Raw genomic sequence first — 17,765 nt, 5'->3', positions numbered from 1 at the left:
TTAGATCAACACAGAGGACTCATGGACACTTGCTCAGGTTAGAGGAGAGGAGATTCCGCACAATACGGCGTAAAGGTTTTTTCACGGTAAGGACAATACGTGTTTGGAATTCTCTGCCTGAGGGAGTTGTAATGGTGGACTCAGTCAACACCTTTAAGAATGGGTTAGATAAATTCCTAATGGATAAGGATATCCAGGGTTATGGTGCATAGTCACGCACTATAGTTACTATAAAAAGAGGGATAAAACGCAACGGCTGACATTAGCATCAGTCAAAATTTTAGACCAAATAATCCTGCATAGGAGACCACAAATAGGTTGAACTCGATGGACAATTGTCTTTTTTCAACCTTAGATACTATGTTACTATGTTACATATTCAATGGCCATGCCGCTTCCAACATGTGGCCACGACAACTTTTTTTACACTCACCATCGGTGTGTGCAAATACTGTACTTTACTTTATTTGTGTGTGTGTGGATGGTGCCATTCTTCATCTTTCCCTTGGCGCCAAAGACCCTAAATACGACTCTGCTTTTACTGGTGCATGCGGAAATGAAAAGGTGAATATTGGGAGGTATGTTGCTGTTTTATGGAAGCACTGGTAATATAGGGCTGGGGACAGGTTTTGGGGAGAGGGGAATGCTGTTTTTTAATGTTCAATTTAATGTTTAAAGTGTGTTACTACAGCTTTCAAAGTATTTCTAAAAATGTGCTTTTACAATAAAGAACAATACGCAGGTGCAAACCAGATGGTTGCAAAAGACGCAGGCCTCACCTCTCATTCTCCGCGTACACCCCAAGGCTGCTCTTGTGTAAAAAAATGTAAAGTCACGATGATCACAATGGTTCGATCATTGGTAGACTGATATATTGGTTACCGATGTTCTGAAGATCGATATTTTAAAGGTGTACTTTTTTCAATAATATAGTAGTACAATAGTAAGTTTTAAATTAGAGATCCCTAATTCTAGTGAATCTGAGCGGCAGCTCCGGTTTTCCTGCCTTGCTTGGATTCCAAAACTAGGCAAAATTTCATTTTCCTGGTGTTGGATTCTCAAAGGTTTTGGATTCTATATAATAGCCCACAGCAGCACCATTTCTCATTGTCCATGCTGCGGAGCTGTGCTGTCTCCAATGTACTGTGTCCACACACTCCAGTCAGTGGCTGCTGCTAAGTTGTGCTGTGTCTGGTGCAGGTGAGCCCCGCTGTGGTATCCAGAGGATCTGATTGCTGGAGTCCAGATTAATGCTTCCCGGGTGGCCACCTGGTTGTTTGTTTACATCTATTTGAGAACTAATGCTGGTTCTCAAACTTTCCAGTAATTTTTTCATCTTAACCACTTTTGGACTTCCTCTGCACCTAGTGTGTCTACTGTTGTTTATATGTATATGGAGTAGATGTTTTATGCAAGACATAATTATAATTTTATGAGTGTTTTTATCTGTGGTCATTATTAAAGACGTATTGCATGAGATATAGGGGGTAATTCCAAGTTGATCGCAGCAGGAAATTTTTTAGCAGTTGGGCAAAACCATGTGCACTGCAGGGGAGGCAGATATAACATGTGCAGAGAGAGAGAGATTTGGGTGTGGTGTGTTCAATCTGCAATCTAAATTGCAGTGTAAAAATAAAGCAGCCAGTTTTTACCCTGCACAGAAACAAAATAACCCACCCAAATCTAACTCTCTCTGCAAATGTTATGTCTGCCCCCCCTGCAGTGCACATGGTTTTGCCCAACTGCTAAAAAAATATCCTGCTGCGATCAACTTGGAATTACCCCCATAGGCATTCTTTTATCTTTTATGAATACCGCCATTGAAACCATGGGGACACCACTTAAGAGGAGCCGTTGAAAGATGCCCTTGCTTGCCAACTGATCTATATACTACAGGAACGTAACTGATTCATCCTTGTTGAATTGTGCTTTCTGTATTGATTTTGAAGCGAAATCCTTTGTTGTTGAAGCGCCATATACAAAATCTGTACTTTTCTTGTAATTTTTTGCTGTCTCCATTATACTGTGTCCATCCACTCTAGTCAGTGGCTGTTGCTATGAGTGCTGTGTTCACTGTCCATCCACTCCAGTCAGTGGCTGCTGGGCTGTTTTTCAATTGTACTGTGTCCATCAACTCTAGTCAGTTGCTGTTGCTATGTAGTGCTGTGTCCACTGTCCATACACTCCAGTCAGTGGCTGCTGGGCTGTGCTGTCTCCACTGTGCTGTGTCCAATGTCCATCCGCTCCAGTCAGTGGCTACTGCAGTGCTGTGTCTGTGATGTTTTTGTACAAATTGTTGTGTGTGCTGTACCCCACTGCACGTATTTGCATACCTTAAAGCACTGTGATGAACTGTCATTCGAGAAAAAAAGTTGTTAAAAAATATATATTGTTCTATTTTTCAAACTTCTTATATATATATTCTACCCCACTGCATTTGTTCACATACATATAACTGTTGTGATACCCTACAGTGGAAGCGGACATTAAAAACTAAAAAGTAGTAAAAAAAAATATTGGTCTATTGCTTGCACTACTTCATCTAAGTATTGTACCCTACTGTGTTTGTTTGCATATATATAAGTGCTGTGATACCCTGCAGTGTGATCTGTCATTAGCAAAACAAAAATTAGTAGAAATATATACATCTATCTATATATTTCTATTGTTTGTACTACTTCACTATGTTTGTTGCTATGTATAATGATCAGTTGAGATAAAAGCAGGAGCAACAACCAAATACTAGCATTGCAGCTGCTGCCAGTGCCACCAGCCATGACAATACTAGTCCTTCCACGTCATCTACTAAAGCCAATGCCCAAGGCCATACAGGGTTTATGTCAGGGCAAGTGAAATCAATAAAATAATATTTCATAGAGGTAAAGAAAAAACACATCTAAAGCGAAAGTTTAGTGCAATCAATCAATCAATCAATCAACTAATCAATCATTTTTTGATTCTTCTTTTGTAGTATTTATGCCACTAGGCCTCACCTCACATAGAATTTGGAACATACTGTATAGTTGCCTACCACAATCAATCATTTTTTTATTCTTCTTTTGTTGTCTTTTTGCGCTAGGCCTCACCTCACTGAGAATAAGTACAATACAGTTGCCAATGCCTACCACAAGCAATCAATCTTTTTTTGATTCTTCTTTTATTGTCATCTTTCTGCTAGGTCTGACCTCACTGTCACTTAGCTTACTCAGCCATCAAGCTCGGTGCAACTTTTTGGTCTGAACTGGATGAAAACAGTATTGTGAGCTGCAGTGGCGGATCCAGAAAAAAATTACAGGGGGGGCACCATAAGGGGTTGGGCTATCAAGGAGGGGTGGAGTTAGAAGTGGAGTAGGTGTGACCAAGTTTCAGTGGGTGAGTCCAATTGTGTGACGGGTAACAGCAAAGACACAGTCACTATCCATGTGTACAGCAAAGTCTAAAGGGCCCCATACACTAGGACAATGGGAACCCGATTTCAACCGATTTCGGGCATTCGGCCCAATATATCGGATGAAATCGGGCATTTTGGAGGCGTTTCCAATCCGATCTGATGCGCGTTCCCGTGAGCATCAGATCGGATCCTCCAGATTGAATGTGCTGCACATTCAATCTGGTCCGACCCCACAGGCGTGGCTGGGATCGGCCAGGATCGCCAAAGATACATCGTATGCAAAAGGACAGCATGCGATGTATTTTGGCCGATCCTGCACCCCCCCTTCCTTCCCCTACCAGGAGTCTGCCGGAGTGATCGCGAGGGACATGTCACAGTAGTGTGTGGGGCCCTTTACACAGAGGTAGCGTAAATCAAAAAACATAAGGAGTGTCAAGTCCAAAGCAGAGGTCAGGAACACGCAGGCAATAATGCAATAAATCAGGGTCTCAAAACATTGTCACATATCCAAAACCAAGGTCTGGGCAGGCAGTAAACAAGAGTCCCAAAAGTAGCCATGCAACTGTAGAATACCACCCAACAAATGCTCATCATTCTCTAATGTGTGCTCCTGACTAATTATGGATTATACACAGCAAGGTCCTCTACCCAGATTACATAATTTGCAATAAACACTAAACTGTATCAATTGCGACAAAATCAGGGCCTATTGCTAGCTACGTTATTTTGAGGTTCAGTTATACTTCTGCCCACAAAGATAAATACGGGTTTCATTCAGTGAACCCGAGAAAGAGCTTATGCAGTCACCCAGTAAAACACAGCGACACTCACCAGACACCAGTGACGTGCTGTGAGGTCCCTGGCTGGGGAGGCACTGAGGTTTTTTATATATATATATATATATATATATATACACACACAGTGGTCGAAGTGGAAATTTTTAAGTGGGGGTATGGAGAAGTGAAGGTTGCAATTATGCGCGCACCTCCGGAAAAGGGTGTGTGGCCACTCAAACAGGGGTGTGTCCTTCAGTGTAGTAGGACCCCTTATACTATCTAGTACTGGCGCCCCTTTCACCTGATACCACACGGTATGAGCCGAAATTCACAATACAGCACACGGTATGAGCCGAAATTCATATTTTACCACACGGTATGAACCAAAATTCACATTACAGCACATGGTATGAGCCGAAATTCACATTACAGCACACCATTTGAGCTGAAATTCATATTTTACCACACAGTATGAGCCGAAATTCACATTACATTACAGCACACGGTATAAGCCAAAATTCACATTACAGCACACGGTATGACCCGAAATTCACATTACAGCACACGGTATGACCCGAAATTCACATTATAGCATACGGTATAACCCACAATTCAGGGACAGGGAGAGAGTGACAGCAGGGACTGAGAGAGTGACAGCAGGGACTGAGAGAGTGACAGCAGGGACATAGGGAAGCAGGGGAACATTACCTGATATGTGCAGCGGAGGTGCGGAAGGGACTGTGGTTGTCGGTGGCAGATGAGCCCATGATCTGCGGGGAATGCGGCAGTACTAAGCTGTCCTTTGTTGCTGCGGCGTTGATGCCCCTCTGACCACCGCCAGTTGTTGTCTGCGCTGGTCAGCTTTCAGTGGCGGTGCAGCTTGCGGCAGTGAGCGGCGGGCAGCTGTGATACAAATATATCTTTTTGTTTACATTTATTTTTTTTATTTTTCCCTGTCCCTGCAGTCCAAGTGATCTGAGGGTGATCTGCAGTCCAAGTGATGTTGCCCAGATCACTTGGACTGCAGCTCACCCCCAGATCACTTGGACTGCAGCTCACCCCCAGATCACTTGGACTGCAGCTCACCCCCAGATCATCTGGGGGAGAACTGCAGTCCAAGTGATCTGGGGGTGAGCTGGCCAGACCCTTCCCACCCCACAACTGCCCCCCCCCACCTCCGCCCCCTCGCCTGGGTGGTCAGCTGACCCTAGCTCTGGTGCTCCCGTTATCTCTGGAGCTGCCACTGCTGTAGGCAGCTCTAACAACGGGTCCCACCGCTGCTGCCCACACGCCGCGCTCCTGTAGTTGTGGCTCTACTGTAGCGCCGGGTCCCGCCGGGTCCTGCCGCTGCCGCCCCACCCCCCCCACTGCTAATAGTGATTAAAAGTTTTAAAATGCATAGTATAATATAAAGAGATTACGTATGACACAGAAAATGTGTCATAAGTATTTTCTTTATATTATTTTAATCATTAATGGCTCATAAATGGCAGGGGTGGCACTGCCTCCCCTGACTGCACGTACCTGCCAGACACACACTCACAACCAGTGCAGAATGCAGGGCCAGGATTCTTCTTGGCCTGGGCATCCAGTCCGCAGCACCTGCGCAGCGTACATCTACTTTTGCACACAAAAAAAACAGTTTTGGCACTGCGCTAAAGAGAGAAAATAGGTTAAACTGTAAAGTGCTGCTGCAAGGAGTGGGGCTACTACCTAGCTCCACTAACTTATGAACACAAAAAAACAAGATCTTTCCCCAGCGCACAGTACAGGGTATACCATAAGGAAAAATAAACCAAATTTGTTTCAATTCCTTAAATTTCTTTTTTATTCGATAATTCAAGAGAGGTTTAATATTCAGTTAAAAATACATATCAATGAAAAAGGTGACTGCCTATTACCAGTAAACATACATATAACAATCACAAACACAGAAAAAACATATAGATGGGGATTTTTAAAAATAAATATTCACTATACCCCACTGGTCTCCAGTGCAAAAAATGAAATGCAACCAATTCTCATAGGTTGGATGCGCTGCTCTGCGGCTTACTCCTTCTATGTTAATAGGTAATGACCACAGAATACCTGTAGGGATGTGCACAATCTGTTTGGAAAAATCATCTACCTCTACAAGTGCAGTTGTATAACTGGGAGTGTGCCCCCCCCCCCCCCTTAAAGAAGGACTGTGACTTTAAGAGGAATTCTGTGGTCATTACCTATTAACATAGAAGGAGTAAGCCGCAGAGCAGCGCATCCAACCTATGAGAATTGGTTGCATTTCATTTTTTGCACTGGAGACCACTATACCATCGTGGGGTATAGTGAATATTTATTTAAAAAAATCCCCATCTATATGTTTTTCCTGTGTTTGTGATTGTTATATGTATGTTTACCGGTAATAGGCAGTCACCTTTTTCATTGATATGTATTTTTAACTGAATATTAAACCTCTCTTGAATTATCGAATAAAAAAGAAATTTAAGGAATTGAAACCAATTTGGTTTATTTTTTCTTATGGTATACCCTGTACTGTGCGCTGGGGAAAGATCTTGTTTTTTTACATCTACTTTTGGTGTCTGCCCTGGCTGGGACCCTCAGCGGCGGATGGCGGTGTACTGTAATTCCAGGGGCTGGCGGTGCGCTGTCCCGAACCCCCGGCGACAGTGCGCTGTGTGTGGGTGGGCTGGCGTTCCGCTGTCCCTCAGCGGCGGTGGCGACTGTTTGCTGTCCCGAACCCCCGGCGGCAGTGCGCTGTGTGTGGGTGGGCGGGCTTGCGTTCCGCTGTCCCTCAGCGGCGGCGGCGTGCTGTCCCAGACCCCCGGCGGCAGTGCGCTGCGCTGTGTGTGGGTGGGCTGGCGGTGAGCTGTCCCTTAGCGGCAGCGGCGCTGCGGTGGGTTTGAATCTGGAAGCTCCACCTCCAAACATGCAGGAAGGTGGAGCAGCTGACAGGGGAAGAATTACAGCGGCTGACTGTGACTGACATCCAGCAGCCTGATCATTGATTCGGGCGGGTGTGCGGACATTATTTGACTGCACAGTAAAAAAAAAAATGACAGGGGGGGCACGTGCCTTGGTGCCCCCCCCCTAAATCCGCCACTGGTGAGCTGTGAGTTGGTCAAAATTGAGTGGAAACAGGGTTTGACTGGTCCATAGAGACACGGGGCAAATCCCTGGTGGGCCCCACATCCTCTCCTAATGTCAGGTTTCAGATGTGCACTAAAATAATAAATTATTACTCTATTACCTGGTCAGTTACTTGGTAGAGCAGGAACATGTATGAACAGACCATGCAATGTAGTATCCATGTTGTCTGCAGGGTATGTTCTTGATAAGGGCTGGCCAATCCTGTGTGGTGGCTTGCCACAACCCTTTAGCATGGGCCTCTATCACTGCCTTTCCCTGGTGGGCCCTTCATGCCCCAGTCTGACACTAAGTGGAAATTACTGGAAATTAATGTTATTGAGGTTAATAGTGCTCTAGGAACATAAAAAGACCCAAATTATGTGATGTGTGCAGTTTTTATTGTTTTTTTGAAAAAAATACAGATTAAAAACCAAAACATGAAGCTAATACAAATCCAAAACCAAAGCCAAAACACGTGTGTCTGTTTCATCTCTATTTTAAATAGATGTGCTAATTCAATCATGAAAAAAATCTGACAATTACTGCGCGGTTTAATAAAAATAAAAAATTAGCCAGTTAAAAGGAGAATTGGGAAGAATTCCAAGAGAAGTATTAAAACATCAAATATATGCAAACTGCATTGCTGCCAGGTTAGGCCTGACAGTATAAATCATAATTGCATATTATTAAACATATTTACTGTTATTATTACTATCGCATTTACATAACGTTATAGGGAAAAGATGGTTTTCCTTTAAGAACATTAAATATTATTAGAAAGTAAAAGTTGCAGGTGTTACAACCAGCATTTTATGAAGTGATTTGTGAAAGGAAGCCACGTTATTTAGACAAGCTATTGACAATCTTTGATCTGAGACCAGAAAACAGCCTAATTACCTGAACAAGACTTTCTCTTGTTAACACCAGCACTGTGACCACTTGTTATTCTATAGCTGTCACATCACAGAGGGGTTTCATTACGGGGAGAAAGTGAACAAGATCAAATGCCCTGGCATTGATTCCAATCAGATAGACAATGGAAGGCCAACATTGTCATTATAGTAGCAAGATCCAGCTCTAGTAAGATACGTTCAGTACTGTGGAAAGTGATTTAAGATTTTACAGAGTAAAATAGAAAGAAAAGTTTAGAGTTCAATAGAATATCCTATTGCCAAGGTTTCCGATTAATCATGTTAGAATTGTTGAAAGATTAAAGTATGCAGTCTTTATTACATTCTTTTCCAATCAAAGGAAATCCTTGTGCATTTCACTATCTTAACATGTTTGGAAATATTTAGATTCTACATTGTTCTACAGCACTATACCAGTTTAATGTTGTACCCTACTGTAGGTAATCTTCCTGCTTCTTAATCATTCTATGATTACATGTTAAACGCAGAACGCATTTAACCTGAAAATAAATAATTTGATTACATTATGGGGTCTATTTAGACTCGAACGCAGCTGCATGCCTGCAGTGCACTGCAGTGTGCATGCGTGACCCTACACTGTGACCGACAGCAGCGGTCTTCAGGGGGGGTGGGCAAAACGAATACATATTGGGAGCATTTTCGGGGCAGCTGCATGACGACACATGCAGTCGCTCCGGAAAAACATGGCGGCGGACCGCCTGCCTACGCAGGCAAGGATCAACCGCAAATTGATGCATCAACAATTAAATTGTGGACGCATCGTGAGGCAGCGCCACACATATGCTGGGAAGCCTTACCCTATGCTGGGCGTCCTCCAGCATGTGAGTAGATGGATGCAGATCTTGCTGTGGGAAGCAAGATCTGCGTCTATCTCTGAATGGTGTCCTAGGAGTACAAACTTATCATGCAACATTATTTGTCACAATACACAACTGCTTCATAGTTAATGCTGCAATATATTATATGTAACTTTATATACAGTAGAGACAATGTTATGCATGTTACATGTCATAGAATGACACTTATCAGTTCAGCTGTTTTTATTTTATGTGCTGTTTGACTAGATTTATTCTGTGTGTGGTTTATGTTATTTTACCCAACATTGGAGTTATAGTTTGTAAAGACATTTTACTTTATGTACATTTATTTAAGACCTAGATCATACTTCCCAACTGTCCCGATTTTCGAGGGATAGTCCTGTTTTTCTGGGACTGTCCCGCTGGCCCACCCGTGTGTTGCAGTGTCCCACAGTGTGTGTGTAGGAGGGGGGGGGGGGCGGTTTGGAGACCCTCCCCTTCAGTATTAAAGCCTTTTATCGTCATTGGTAATGGTGCATGTCTAATGCACAAACTGCTCTGCACTAAGGGGGTAATTCTGAGTTGATCGCCACCTGGTACTTTGTTAGCAGTTGGGTAAAACCATGTGCACTGCAAGGGAGGCAGATATAACATGTGCAGAGAGAGTTAGATTTGGGTGTGGTGTGTTCAATCTGCAATCTAAATTGCAGTGTAAAAATAAAGCAGCCAGCATTTACCTTGCACAGAAACAAAATAACCCACCCAAATCTAACTCTCTCTGCACATGTTATATCTGCCTCCCCTGCAGTGCACATGGTTTTGCCCAACTGCTAACAAAGTTCTTGCTGCGATCAACTCAGAATTACCCCCCAAATACTTAACTAAAAATCTTAAAGTTTATTGGGCAGATGCACTAAGCCTTAAATAGTGATAAACTACCAACTAATGAGCTTCTAACTGCCATTTTTTTCAAACACAGCCTGTAACATGGCAGTTAGGAGCTGATTGGCTATTAGTTTATCTCTCTCCACTTACATCATTCTCCAAGGCTTAGTAAATCGCCCCTGTAAACTAAGGGGGTAATTCCAAGTTGATCGCAGCAGGAAATTTTTTAGCAGTTGGGCAAAACCATGGCCCTCATTCCGAGTTGTTCGCTCGTTCTTTTTCATCGCATCGCAGCGATTTTCCGCAAACTGCGCATGCGCAATGTTCGCACTGCGACTGCGCCAAGTAAATTTGCTAAGAAGTTTGGTATTTTACTCACGGCATTACAAGGTTTTTTCTTCGTTCTGGTGATCGTTGTGCGATTGACAGGAAGTGGGTGTTTCTGGGCGGAAACTGGCCGTTTTATGGGAGTGTGTGAAAAACGCTGCCATTTCTGGGAAAAACGCGGGAGTGGCTGGAGAAACGGGGGAATGTCTGGGCGAACGCTGGGTGTGTTTGTGACGTCAAACCAGGAACGAAACTGACTGAACTGATCGCAGTGGCAGAGTAAGTGTTGAGCTACTCAGAAACTGCTTAGAAATTTCTATTAGCAATTTTGAGAATCTTTCGTTCGCAATTTTGCTAAGCTAAGATTCACTCCCAGTAGGCGGCGGCTTAGCGTGTGCAATGCTGCTAAAAGCAGCTTGCGAGCGAACAACTCGTAATGAGGGCCCATGTGCAGTGCAGGGGAGGCAGATATAACATGTGCAGAGAGAGATAGATTTGGGTGTGGTGAGTTAAATCTGCAATCTAAATTGCAGTGTAAAAGTAAAGCAGCCAGTATTTACCCTGCACAGAAACAAAATAACCCACCCAAATCTAACTCTCTCTGCAAATGTTATATCTGCCTCCCCTGCAGTGCACATGGTTTTGCCCAACTGCTAAAAAATGTCCTGCTGCGATCAACTTGGAATTACCCCCTAAATACAATCTATTACATTCTAGTAGCATTGGGTCCAAATTCCTTATTTGAAACTAAACTACATCATATTTTAATCTTATGCCTAGACAACCATACTCATAGCTCAAACTCTATAGTTATCCTAATGTTCTAATAGTTCTTGTCCCTCAAATTCTGAGAATTTTAACAACATCCAGAGTGAACACCATATATCACTGGAAACACTTTAGATCATTAGGAGTAATTTTCACCTTTTGTATAGCAAAGGAAATTGGGATACCTCTAATGGGATATTTGTGCTGCCTCAAACAAATGTGTCAAAATAGCCTTATGAGATGTTTGGTTTTAATTTCTAAAACAAACTAGTAAAACAATTCATTTTGATTGCTTGCAATGGGAAATATAAAATTTTATATTTGGTCACGAGTAAAACAAAATATTAATTTATTTTCTAGTAATTTCTGAAATGAACAGTTAGGATACTCATGTGATATTTATCAAAGCTTGGTGAGAGATAAAGTGGAGAGATAAATCACTAACCAATTGCTTCTAGCTTTCATGTTACAGGCTGTGTTTGAAAAGTGACAAAATAGCAGAAGTGCCAGAGGGGGTTATTCCGACCCGATCGCTTGCTACAGTTTATCGCAGCGCAGTGTTCGGGTCGGAACTGCGCATGTTCCCTAGCGATTGACAGGCAGAGGTGGTCGCTGGGTGGGAGGGGGCCATACGGCGGCGCGGTACGGCCAACCAAGGCGTGGCCGGACCATGCGGGGGGTGGGCAGCAGTGGCTGCGTGATGTCACACGCAGCCGCTGCGACCAGGGGCAGCGAAGAGGTTCTCCCATCCAGCCGGGAGTTACTCCTCAAATGCAAAAGCATCGCTGCTGTGTGATGCTTTTGCACTTCTGCAGGAAAGGGGGCGACACTGATATGCAGGGCGGACTAGCCCTGTGCAGGCGTCCCCCCGCATGTCTGAGTGCCTGATCGTAGCTGTGCTAAATTTAGCACAGCTACGATCAACTCGGAATGACCCCCAGTGTGCGGCTGATTAAACAAGTTGCCTGCTGCCGTCAAGGTATGAGGTATGTCATCCTCAAATTAATTAAATACAAAATAAAAAACTTCAATGGCGCAAAGGTAACTTTAGAGACTGATAACATGAATGTGTAATACAAAACAATTTATTAAAATAACACAATAGAAACTATTTCATCTCCGGAGATACTTAGACATATTATAGACTGTATAAAATTTTTTAATGCTTCTCTTGTAACGGGTGGTCTTCTGGTTGCCGAATGTCGGGATCCCGGCGCCCAGTATACCGGCGCCGGAATCCCGACACCCGGCATTCCGACACATATTCTCCCTCATGGGGGTCCACGATTCCCCTGGAGGGAGAATAAAATAGCGTGGCGCAAGGGGCTCATTTGCGCTCACCACGCTGTCTGTATGCCGGCGGTTGGGCTCCCGGTGCTGGTATGCTGATCGCAGGCAGCCCGGTCGCCGGCATACCATACTACACCCCTTGTAACCATTTAAATGTTACTTAATAAAAATGTAACAGATAAAGGGCTAGATGCACCATCGCTTGGAAAGTGATAAAATGGAGAGTGAAAAAGTACCAGCCAATCAGCTCCTAACTGCCATGTCACAGACTGTATTTGAAAAATGTCAGTTAGGAGCTGATTGGCTGATACTTTTTCACTCTCCATTTTATCACTTTCCAAGCGATGGTGCATCTGGCCCAAAATATGTATCAATACAAAACAAAACACACAATTTTGCCACCATTATCCTCATATATCTTTGTAGGAAATATTAGATATATAATGTCCACACAATGATGATATTATACTTGCATAGTAAATTTTCCCAAAGGATCAGTACATGTGCAGGGGTTAAGCGAAAAGACCAGGTAGGCTGCAAAGCACTGTTGGATCCCCCCGCTTGCTCTGTCCCACAGGCCCCTTTACTCACAGTTTATAATGGAGACAGCGGCACATGAGTAGGGGAGAGATCGGGCCCATCCACTGTAGATATGGGCGACCCGGCTGACTCAGACTCTCCTCACTGACAGCAAGATGGTAAACGTTGGTACAGTGATCTGCTCGCAGCCACTGATGCACTCCTTGCGGTTTTCCACGTCAGATGCTAGCGAGCGTGGACAATATATGATCTCAGACTTGGTGCTGGTTATAAATGGCTGGAGATAATAAACAGCTGGCACATTACGTGTGATAAAATGATGGTAACCAAATGGTGGTAAACAAACAAGGAATCCAGTCTCTTCAACCGATTTCTTAACACTGAAGGGTGGCTTTCTCAAGAAGCAAGGATCCCTGTCAGCACCTGTGAGCTGATTAAATACCTGTCTCTCAAGTGTTAAGCCTAGTACACAGTACACACGGAGAGATATGATCAGAGATGTGTGCTGAGCGATCTAGCACAGACCGGTCAGCACACATCCCCCCCCCCCTCGTTCAGCACAGTGTGATGTGTGCTGAGCGAGGGGGGTGATGGGGAAACGCTCATATCACCCAGCGGTGAAATTAGTGAGTGATGCGCTAGATTGTGCCTGTATGCAGGCCAATCTAGCACCTGTGATAGCGATGTGCGGGGTCACACATCGCAGTCGCCGACACCCCTACACACGGAGCAATGTGTTCTTAATTTCTAAGCAATCTATTCAGATTACTAGTCAGATTGATTAGACATTAAGTGAACATTGCTTCGTGTGTACCCCCCTCTAGTTCTTAGTGCAATTAGGGTTGTGATTAACATACACAATGCATTGCAATTGTTTTTCACAAATAGGCAGTATATGTATTTGCATATAATATAAATAGATACACAAACAACAAAATAATAAAAATAAACGTGAAAATAATGATAATAAAAAATATATAAAAAGCTTTTTACATTCATGTCTATCAATCACATTTTCTAATACAGTATCCCTTTAAGAATTTGACTTGCCATGGATAACGTGTACTGACTATACAGTACTTCTATTAATGTCTAGCATGTGTTTGAAAAGTGACAGTCACAGTAGGAGCTGATTGTTTGCTACTTTAACTCTCTCAACCTTAAATCTCTCCAAGTTTTGATAAATAACCCTGTTTATGTCCAAATGGTGTAAAACAGTTATTGGACATTCTTCCCAATGGACCTGTTAATCTGAAGTGAATTACTAATATGCAGAGGCATAACTAGGGGGGTGCCAGCAGGGTGCGTGCCCTAGGCACTGTGGCAGGCCCAGCAGAGGGGGAGCACCGCCGGCCAGGGTAACGTACCTGCTCACCCACCCGCCCACCTCCGTTGTTGCACTACTGCCACTGCCCTCCTACCCATTACCAATTCACAGCCGAGATAGGTCCTTGGTGCTCAGCGGCGTCCCTGCAGCAGCTCCCAGCCTCCCTCCCACAGTGCTCTCTCACTGTCCGCCTGAGGGAATCAGCCAGTGCGGGGCTGAGCTGCCAGTATCCCTGCCCTCGGACACCTTGCACAGCCCATCGCACAAGGACAGCAGCCCCAGGGATAAACTTGCATCGTCACCCCCTCTTGTAGCAGAAGATACCGGTACTGGAGCAAGGCCAATGCGGTGCTTCTGCTGTAAGGGAGCATGACCACGGCTCCAGCATCATGCTCCCTGAGCTCCCCGCAGTTCTCACAGACCGTCTCATTCTCCCGACTGAAGGTAAGGGGGGATGAAACCACACACACTCACACACGCACTCTCTCATTCTGTGGGGTGGGGAGTAGGGATGTTCTTTAAGCACCCCCTTGGCAACAGCATAGATCCCAGAGCATAAACCCCTAGCAACGAGCATGACATGCAGCGCTTGATACCCCTGGCAATGAGCATGACACCCAGTGCATTAAACCCCTGGCAATGAGCATGACACCCAGTGCGTGAAACCCCTGGCAATGAGCATGACACCCAGCACATAAAACCCCTGGCAATGAGCATGATATCCAGCATGTGAATCCCCTGGCAATGAGCATGACACCAAGCATGTGAAACCCCTGGCAATGAGCATGACACCAAGCACGTGTAACCCCAGGCAATGAGCATGACACCCAGCGTATGAAACCTTTGGCAATGAGCATGACAATCAGCACGTGAAACCTCTGGCAATGAGCATGACACCCAGTGTGTGAAACCCCTGGCAATGAGCATGACACCCAGCATGTGAAACCCCTGGCAATGAGCATGACACCCAGTATGTGAAACCCCTGGCAATGAGCATGACACCCAGCACCTGAAACCCCTGGCAATGAGCATTACACCCAGTGCATGAAACCCCTGGCAAAAAGCATGACATCCAGCGCATGGTTACCCCTGGCAACAAGCAGATAATTTAAAAGTGATTAGAAGCTTTATTGTAGAGCATAATGTATCAAGGGCATTGCGGTGTATGGCATAATTTGGCGCAAGGGGCATTATTGTGTGGGGCTTAAGATGGTGGAATTTTTTTTCTTATTGTGGTGGCCGAGGTCTGTCATTGCAGGGTCAAAAACTGGGGAGTTTTGGAGAGAAAAAGGAGAGACTCTGTGTTGGAGCACTCTTTGCATATATGAAATATATTAAAACTTTACTTTTATTAGAGTTGATCATAATAACGATCTGCACAGACTTTTGTATAAACATAGTCAGTCTTAGAGGAATTGAATGGTGTTCATATAGGGGTGTAAATACCCTGTGTAAACACTAGACATGTTCCTTAGTGCAGTTCATATGTGCCTAGGTGAAAAATAATAAAAAAAAGATATGTGTAATATCTGTGTGCATCAGGAGTACTTATATCACATGATATTAGGGACAAAGGTTTTCTTGTAATAACAGATGTTTTCCTTGATGATGGCTCTCTTGGTGTTGTATGATATTTCGCTAAAAGTTTTTCTACTGGTATTGATTTATACCTTCCCTCGTAAGGCTAGGAATCAGATTCCTCTTGCGTTAATATAGAAGATATGTTAAGAGATCCCTGTTCCTGAGAATAGGATGTAGAAATAGAGGTAAGGCCAATGTTCACTCCACCACTTCTGCTGTTTGTTGATAATTCTGCATTGGGACTACTGCACCTGATATTCCAAGGTAGTCACCTAACCTTGTACTGATCAGGCCTGTCACTGCTTTGCTTCCAAGATCAGATGGCTTTGGGCATAACCAGTGTAGTGTGACAGTAGTGATATGACCCAACAAATTAGAGAGTGTGTGGTTTCGGCAAATATACCAAATGTGAGAACTTCTGCTGTCTCACTGGTCTGCCCAAAGTCTCTGTTACTGATGTATTGCAGGGAACTTGATATCTGCCAATGGATGAGAGCATTCTCGAATGAGTAGGGATAGAAAAGGACTACCCCTACTTCTGCTGTCCACTGTCATATATGATTATAGAGGACAGTGGATGAGAGAGACGGGGTACGGAAGAAGAAAGTGGTAGTAAATTAGAAATCTCCTGATAACAGCATAAGAGAGGAACAGGGGTGTATCTAGGGGTCTGAGCGCCCCTGGCAAAGTAAAGGACTGGCGCCTGGCCCCATATTCTAAATAAGTATGGTGCGGTGCCAAAAATAATGTAGTGTGACCCCATGGGGATAGGGCATGTCAACAAATTAGTACAAATTCAAATTACGCAACACAGTAGTGCAACCTTATTCATATTACACCACAAAGTAGAGTACGCTATTCTGCGTTATTCCACACAGTAGTCCCTGCTATTCACATTACATAGCATTATTGAAGTGCCCCTTACTCATATTACATGACACAGTAGTCCCCTTAATCACATCTGGAATGCCGGGAATGAGGTAAGTATTGGAGATTTGTGATGAAGGGGGCAGAAACATGAATGGGTCCAGCCATTATACTAGTGTATATATTATATATAGAGGAACCAAACCTTTTCAGTGGCATTGAACTAAGAACTGAAACATTCTCCAGGACACCACGTTCAGGATCAGCAGCAGCAGCAGCCTGTCCCCGATCAGCAGTAGCATGTCCCCAGTTGGGGGAGGGGAGGGAGGAAGGTTTGAGGCACTGGTAAGATGAGGGGTAGAGACACAGATATGGTGAGGTGTAGAGGCACAGATGGAGAGGGGGGAACATAAGATGAGGGGGGCAGAGGCACAGTAACTGAGGAGGCAGAGGCGCAGATAAATGAAGAAGGGGCAGAGTTACATATAATGAGGGGGTGGTGGTAGATGCACATGTAAATGGAGGGGGGTACAAGTATAGATAATGGAGGAGTGGAGGTGGAATAGGCACAGAAAAAGGAGTAGGGGAAGATGCACTGATAATGGAAGGGGACAAGAGAACAGATAATGGTGTGTAGAAGAGGCACAGATGTGGAGAGAGAAAGTGGCACAAATGGGGAACTTCTTATTGCCTCTATTACTTTCTAAACTATCTGGCAATTGGAAGAACAGAGGAAGAGAGCAGGAGGGAGACAGTGAGAAAGAGGAGAAAGTAAAACTGGTCAGGAGGACTGCAGCCCCCTGAGAGAGAGGATCCAGCTCACATTCTCCGTGCCTCCATATCAATGTGGCTCAAATGGAGACTCTGATCCTAGCTGCAAACGGCTCCTGTACTCCTATGTGAAGTCCCTCCTGCACGTGGCGGAAGTCCCTGAAGACACGACAGTTGAAGGGGAGGGGGCGGAGCACACAGAGGAGTGACAGCTGCATCGCTGCCCATTGTAATCAAAGTATATTAGTAGATGTGTGTCCGGCAGAGAAGGAGCCAGGCACAGCGCTACTTTCATACCTTACCATGGGCAATGCTGCAATGACGCATACACAGGCGGGCAATGCAGGTGACGGGTGGTTAGCAGTGCTGAATATTAATCCGTCCCTG

General features: G+C 44.4%; 1 pseudogene; it reads right to left on the bottom strand.

Moving 5' to 3' along the window:
• Window positions 1-15,979: 15,979 nt before the first annotated feature.
• On the bottom strand, window positions 15,980-16,098 carry LOC134964718 (5S ribosomal RNA; annotated as a pseudogene).
• Between the last annotated feature and the right edge of the window lie 1,667 nt (window positions 16,099-17,765).

This window comes from Pseudophryne corroboree, chromosome 9 (assembly GCF_028390025.1).
Source record: "Pseudophryne corroboree isolate aPseCor3 chromosome 9, aPseCor3.hap2, whole genome shotgun sequence".
Taxonomy (NCBI): domain Eukaryota; kingdom Metazoa; phylum Chordata; class Amphibia; order Anura; family Myobatrachidae; genus Pseudophryne; species Pseudophryne corroboree.
Note: the sequence above shows the minus strand (reverse complement) of the source record. Positions and strands in the feature narration are given on the sequence as shown.